The sequence below is a fragment of the Trachypithecus francoisi genome, unplaced genomic scaffold (genome assembly GCF_009764315.1).
Source record: "Trachypithecus francoisi isolate TF-2019V2 unplaced genomic scaffold, Tfra_2.0 Lachesis_group1, whole genome shotgun sequence".
Taxonomy (NCBI): domain Eukaryota; kingdom Metazoa; phylum Chordata; class Mammalia; order Primates; family Cercopithecidae; genus Trachypithecus; species Trachypithecus francoisi.
In genome coordinates this window covers 53,821,335-53,828,353 of record NW_022681454.1, presented here as the reverse complement: position 1 = coordinate 53,828,353, position 7,019 = coordinate 53,821,335, and positions in this window count along the sequence as shown.

Here is a 7,019-nt window from a genome sequence, read left to right as displayed (position 1 = left end):
TATATTTATGGTGTTAACATGATGTTTCAATATATGTATACATTGTGGAATGGCTAAATAAAACTAATTACCATATGCTTTACCTCATATGCTTATCATTCTTTTGTGGTGAGAATGCTTAAAATCTACTCTGCTAGCACTTTTCAAGTACACAATATATTGTTATTAACTGCAGTTATTATAATGTCTCTTATATGGATATTATAATAAATATATTACCCTTGTCTAACTGAAATTTTGTATCCTTTGACAAACATTTCTCTAATCCTTTCAACCCTTTACCTCCTATCTCTAATAACCACAATTTTACTCTCCACTTCTATGAGCTCAACTTTTTTTTTTTTTTATCATTATACTTTAAGTGCTAGGGTACATGTGCATAACGTGCAGGTTTGTTACATATGTATACTTGTGCCATGTTGGTGTGCTGCACCCATCAACTTGTCAACACCCAACAACTTGTCATTTACATCAGGTATAACTCCCAGTGCAATCCCTCCCCCATCCCTCCTTCCTATAATAGGCCCCGGTGTGTGATGTTCCCCTTCCGGAGTCCAAGTGATCTCATTGTTCAGTTCCCACCTATGAGTGAGAACATGCGGTGTTTGGTTTTCTGTTCTTGTGATAGTTTGCTGAGAATGATGGTTTCCAGCTGCATCCACGTCCCTACAAAGGACACAAACTCATCCTTTTTTATGGCTGCATAGTATTGCATGGTGTATATGTGCCACATTTTCTTAATCCAGTCTGTCACAGATGGACATTTGGGTTGATTCCAAGTCTTTGCTATTGTGAATAGTGCCACGATGAACATACTCGTGCATGTATCTTTATAGCAGCATGATTTATAATCCTTTGGGTATATACCCAGTAATGGGATGCTGGGTCATATGGTACTTCTAGTACTAGATCCTTAAGGAATTGCCATACTATTTTCCATAATGGTTGAACTAGTTTACAATCCCACCAACAGTGTAAAAATGTTCCTATTTCTTCACATCCTCTCCAGCACTTGTTGTTTCCTGACTTTTTAATGATTGCCATTCTAACTGGTGTGAGATGGTATCTCATTGTTGTTTTGATTTGCATTTCTCTGATGGTGAGTGATGATGAGCATTTTTTCATGTGTCTGTTGGCTGTATGAATGTCTTCTTTTGAGAAATGTCTGTTCATATCCTTTGCCCACTTTTTGATGGGGTTGTTTGGTTTTTCCTTGTAAATTTGTTTGAGTTCTTTGTGGGTTCTGGATATTAGCCCTTTGTCAGATGAGTAGATTGCAAAAATGTTCTCCCATTCTGTAGGTTGCCTGTTCACTCTGATGGTAGTTTCTTTTGCTGTGCAGAAGCTCTTTAGTTTAATTAGATCCCATTTGTCAATGTTGGCTTTTGCTGCCGTTGCTTTTGGTGTTTTAGACATGAAGTCCTTGCCCATGCCTATGTCCTGCATGGTACTACCTAGGTTTTCTTCTAGGGTTTTTATGGTATTAGGTCTAACATTTAAGTCTCTAATCCATCTTGAATTAATTTTAGTATAAGGAGTAAGGAAAGGATCCAGTTTCAGCTTTCTACTTATGGCTAGCCAATTTTCCCAGCACCATTTATTACATAGGGAATCCTTTCCCCATTTCTTGTTTTTCTCAGGTTTGTTAAAGATCAGATGGCTATAGATGTGTGGTATTATTTCTGAGGACTCTGTTCTGTTCCATTGGTCTATATCTCTGTTTTGATACCAGTACCATGCTGTTTTAGTTACTGTAGCCTTGTAGTATAGTTTGAGGTCAGGTAGCATGATGCCTCCAGTTTTGTTCTTTTAACTTAGGATTGTCTTGGCAATGCGGGCTCTTTTTTGGTTCCATATGAACTTTAAAGCAGTTTTTTTCAATTCTGTGAAGAAACACATTGGTAGCTTGATGGGGATGGCATTGAATGTATAAATGACCTTGGGCAGTATGGCCATTTTCACGATATTGATTCTTTCTATCCATGAGCATGGTATGTTCTTCTATTCATTTGTGTCCTCTTTATTTCACTGAGCAGTGGCTTGTAGTTCTCCTTGAAGAGATCCTTTACATCCCTTGTAAGTTGAATTCCTAGGTATTTCATTCTCTTTGAAGCAATTGTGAATGGAAGTTCATTCATGATTTGGCTCTCTGTCTATTACTGGTGTATAAGAATGCTTATGATTTTTGCACATTAATTTTGTATCCTGAGACTTTGCTGAAGTTGCTTATCAGCTTAAGGAGATTTTGGGCTGAGACTATGGGGTTTTCTAAATATACAATCATGTCATCTGCAAACAGGGACAATTTGACTTCTTCTTTTCCTAACTGAATACCCTTGATTTCTTTCTCTTGCCTGATTGCCCTAGCCAGAACTTCCAACACTATGTTGAATAGAAGTGGGGAGAGAGGGCATCCCTGTCTTGTGCCAGTTTTCAAAGGGAATCCTTCCAGTTTTTGTCCATTCAGTATGATATTGGCTGTGGGTTTGTCATAAATAGCTTTTATTATTTTGAGATACATTCCATCAATACCAAATTTATTGAGAGTTTTTAGCATGAAGGGCCATTGAATTTTGTCAAAGGCCTTTTCTGCATCTATTGAGATAATCATGTGGTTTTTGTCTTTGGTTCTGTTTATATGCTGGATTACATTTATTGATTTGTGTATGTTGAATCAGCCTTGCATCCCAGGGATGAAATCCACTTGATCATGGTGGATAAGCTTTTTGATGGGCTGCTGGATTCACTTTGCCAGTATTTTATTGAGGATTTTTGCATCGATGTTCATCAGGGATATTGGTCTAAAATTCTCTTTTACAGTTGTGTCTCTGCCAGGCTTTGGTATCAGGATGATGTTGGCCTCATAAAATGAGTTAGGGAGGATTCCCTCTTTTTCTATTGATTGGAATAGTTTCAGAAGGAATGGTACCATCTCCTCCTTGTACCTCTGGTAGAATTTGGCTGTGAATCCATCTGGTCCTGGACTTTTTTTGGTTGGTAGGCTATTAATTGTTGCCTCAATTTCAGAGCCTGCTATTGGTCTATTCAGGGATTCAACTTCTTCCTGGTTCAGTCTTGGGAGAGTGTAAGTGTCCAGGAAATTATCCATTTCTTCTAGATTTTCTAGTTTATTTGGGTAGAGGTGTTTATAGTATTCTCTGATGGTAGTTTGTATTTCTGTGGGGTCTGTGGTGATATCCATTTTGTCATTTTTTATTGTGTCTATTTGATTCTTCTCTCTTTTCTTCTTTATTAGTCTTGCTAGCGGTCTGTCAATTTTGTTGATCTTTTCAAAAAACCAACTCCTGGATTCATTGATTTTTTGGAGGGTTTTTTGTGTCTCCATCTCCTTCAGTTCTGCTCTGATCTTAGTTATTTCTTGCCTTCTGCTAGCTTTTGAATGTGTTTGCTCTTGCTTCTCTAGTTCTTTTAATTGTGATGTTAGAGTGTCAATTTTAGATCTTTCCAGCTTTCTCTTGTGGGCATTTAGTGCTATAAATTTCCCTCTACACGCTGCTTTAAATGTGTCCCAGATATTCTGGTATGTTGTATCTTTGTTCTCATTGGTTCCAAAGAACATCTTTATTTCTGCCTTCATTTCATTATATACCCAGTAATCATTCAGGAGCAGGTTGTTCAGTTTCCATGTAGTTGAGCGGTTTTGATAGAGTTTCTTAGTCCTGAGTTCTAGTTTGATTGCACTGTGGTCTGAGAGACAGTTTGTTATAATTGCTGTTCTTGTACATTTGCTGAGGAGTGCTTTACTTCCAATTATGTGGTCAATTCTGGAAAAAGTGCGATGTGGTGGCCAGAAGAATGTATATTCTGTTGATTTGGGGTAGAGAGTTCTGTAGATGTCTATTAAGTCTGCTTCCTGCAGAGATGAGTTCAATTCCTGGATATCCTTGTTAACTTTCTGTCTCGTTGATCTGTCTAATGTTGACAGTGGGGTGTTGAAGTCTCCCATTATTATTGTATGGGAGTCTAAGTCTCTTTGTAAGTCTCTAAGGACTTGCTTTATGAATCTGGGTGCTCCTGTATTGGGTGCATATATATTTAGGATAGTTAGCTCTTCCTGATGAATTGATCCCTTTACCATTATGTAATGGCCTTCTTTGTCACTTTTGATCTTTGATGGCTTAAAGTCTGTTTTATCAGAGACTAGTATTGCAATCCCTGCTTTTTTTTGTTCTCCATGTGCTTGGTAGATCTTCCTCCATCCCTTTATTTTGAGCCTATGTGTGTCTCTGCATGTAAGATGGGTCTCCTGAATACAGTAAACTGACGGGTCTTGACTCTTTATCCAATTTGCCAGTCTGTGTCTCTTAACTGGACCATTTAGTCCATTTACATTTAAGGTTAATATTGTTACGTGTAAACTTGATCCTGTCATTATGATATTAACTGGTTATTTTGCTCGTTAGTTGATGCAGTTTCTTCCTAGCCTCGATGGTCTTTACATTTTGGCATGTTTTTGCAATGGCTGGTACCGGTTGTTCCTTTCTATGTTTAGTGCTTCCTTCAGGGTCTCTTGTAAGCTAGGCCTGGTGGTGACCAAATCTCTAAGCATTTGCTCATCTTTAAAGGATTTTATTTCTCCTTCACTTATGAAACTTAGTTTGGCTGGATATGAAATTCTGGGTTTAAAATTCTTTTCTTTAAGAATGTTGAATATTGGCCCCCACTCTCTTCTGGGTTGTAGAGTTTCTGCCAAGAGATCTGCTATTAGTCTGATGGGCTTCCCTTTGAGGAACCCGACCTTTCTCTCTGGCTGCCCTTAACATTTTTTCCTTCATTTCAACTTTGGTGAATCTGACAATTATGTGTCTTGGAGTTACTCTTCTAGAAGAGTATCTTTTTGGTGGTCTCTGTATTTCCCGAATTTGAATGTTGGCCTGCCTTACTAGGTTGGGGAAGTTCTCCTGGATGATATCCTGAATAGTGTTTTCCAATTTGGTTCCATTTTACCCTTCACTTTCAGGCACCCCAATCAGATGTAGATTTGGTCTTTTCACATAATCCCATACTTCTTGAAGGCTTTGTTCATTTCTCTTTCCTCTTTTTTCTTTAGACTTCTCTTCTCATTTCATTTCATTCATTTGTTCCTCAATCGCTGATACTCTTTCTTCCAGTTGATTGAGTCGGTTACTGAAGCTTGTGCATTTGTCACGTATTTCTCGTGTCATGGTTTTTATGTCTGTCAGTTCGTTTATGGCCTTCTCTGCATTGATTATTCTAGTTATCCATTCTTCCATTCTTTTTTCAAGATTTTTAGTTTCTTTGCGCTGGGTACGTAATTCCTCCTTTAGCTCTGAGAAGTTTGATGGACTGAAGCCTTGTTCTCTCAACTCGTCAAAGTCATTCTCCATCCAGCTTTGCTCCGTTGCTGGCGATGAGCTGCGTTCCTTTGGAGGGGGAGATGCGCTCTGATTTTTTGCATTTCCAGCTTTTCTGCCCTGCTTTTTCCCCATCTTTGTGGTTTTATCTGCCTCTGGTCTTTGATGATAGTGATGTACTGATGGGGTTTTGGTGTGGGTGTCCTTCCTGTTTGTTCGTTTTCCTGCTAACAGTCAGGACCCTCAGGTATAGGTCTGTTGGAGATTGTTTGAGGTCCACTCCCGACCCTGTTTGCCTGGGTATCAGCAGCAGAGGCTGCAGAAGATAGAATATTGCTGAACAGAGAGTGTACCTGTCTGATTCTTGCTTTGGAAGCTTAGTCTCAGGGGTGTACCCTGCCTTCAGAGGTGTGGGGTGTTGGTCTGCCCCTAGTGGGGGATGTCTCCCAGTTAGGCTACTCAGGGGTCAGGGACCCACTTAAGCAGCCAGCCTGTCTGTTCTCAGATCTCAACCTCCATGTTGGCAGATCCACTGCTCTCTTCAAAGCTGTCAGACAGAGTCGTTTGCATCTGCAGAGGTTTCTGCTGCTTTTTTTTTTGTTTGTTTAGCTGTGCCCTGTCCCCAGAGGTGGAGTCTACAGAGACAGGCAGGCCTCCTTGAGCTGCTGTGGGCTCCACCCTGCGGCTTTGTTTATCTACTTAAGCCTCAGCAATGGTGGGCGCCCCTCCCCCAGCCTTGCTGCTACCTTGCCCTTAGATGGCAGACTGCTGTGCTAGCAATGAGGGAGGCACCCTGGGCGTGGGACCCTCCTGGCCAGGTGTGGGATATAATCTCCTGGTGTGCCCTTTGCTAAGATCCTTGGTAAAGTGCAGTATTGGAGTGGGAGTGACCCCATTTTCCAGATGTTGTGTGTCTCAATTCCCCTGGCTAGGAAAAGGGATTCCCTTCCCCCTTGCATTTCCCAGGTGAGACAATGCCTCGCCCTGCTTTAGCTCTCGCTGGTCGGGCTGCAGCAGCTGACCAGCACCGATTGTCCAGCACTCCCTAGTGAGATGAACCCGATACCTCAGTTGAAAATGCAGAAATCACCCATCTTTTGTGTCGCTCACGCTGGGAGCTGGAGACTTGATCTGTTCCTATTCGGCCATCTTGCTCCACCCCGAGTTCAACTTTTTTAGATTTCTTTTACAAGTGAGATTATGTAGCATTTGTCTTTTTGTTCCTGGCTTATTTCACTTGATAGAATGTCTTCCAGGTTCATCCACGTTGTTGCAAATCACAACATTTCTTTCTTTTTGAAGGATAAATAGTATTCCATTGTGTATATATACCACATTTCTTTATCCATTAATTAATCAATGGACGCATGTTGATTTCATGTCTTTGCTATTGGAAATAATGCTACAATAAACATAGGAGTGCAGATATATCTCCAACATACTGATTTCATATCCTTTGGATATCTATCCAGCAGTAGAATTGCTGGATTATATGATAGTTAATTTCAATTTTTTGAGGAATGTCCATACTGTTTTTCAGAACAGCTGTACTATTTTACATTTCCATCACCAGCGGCTAGGGTGCTCTTTTCTCCACAGTCTCACTGACACTTGTTACCTTTTGTCTTTTTTTCCAATAGTCATTCTAACAAATGTGAGGTGATACCTCATTTTGGTTTTACT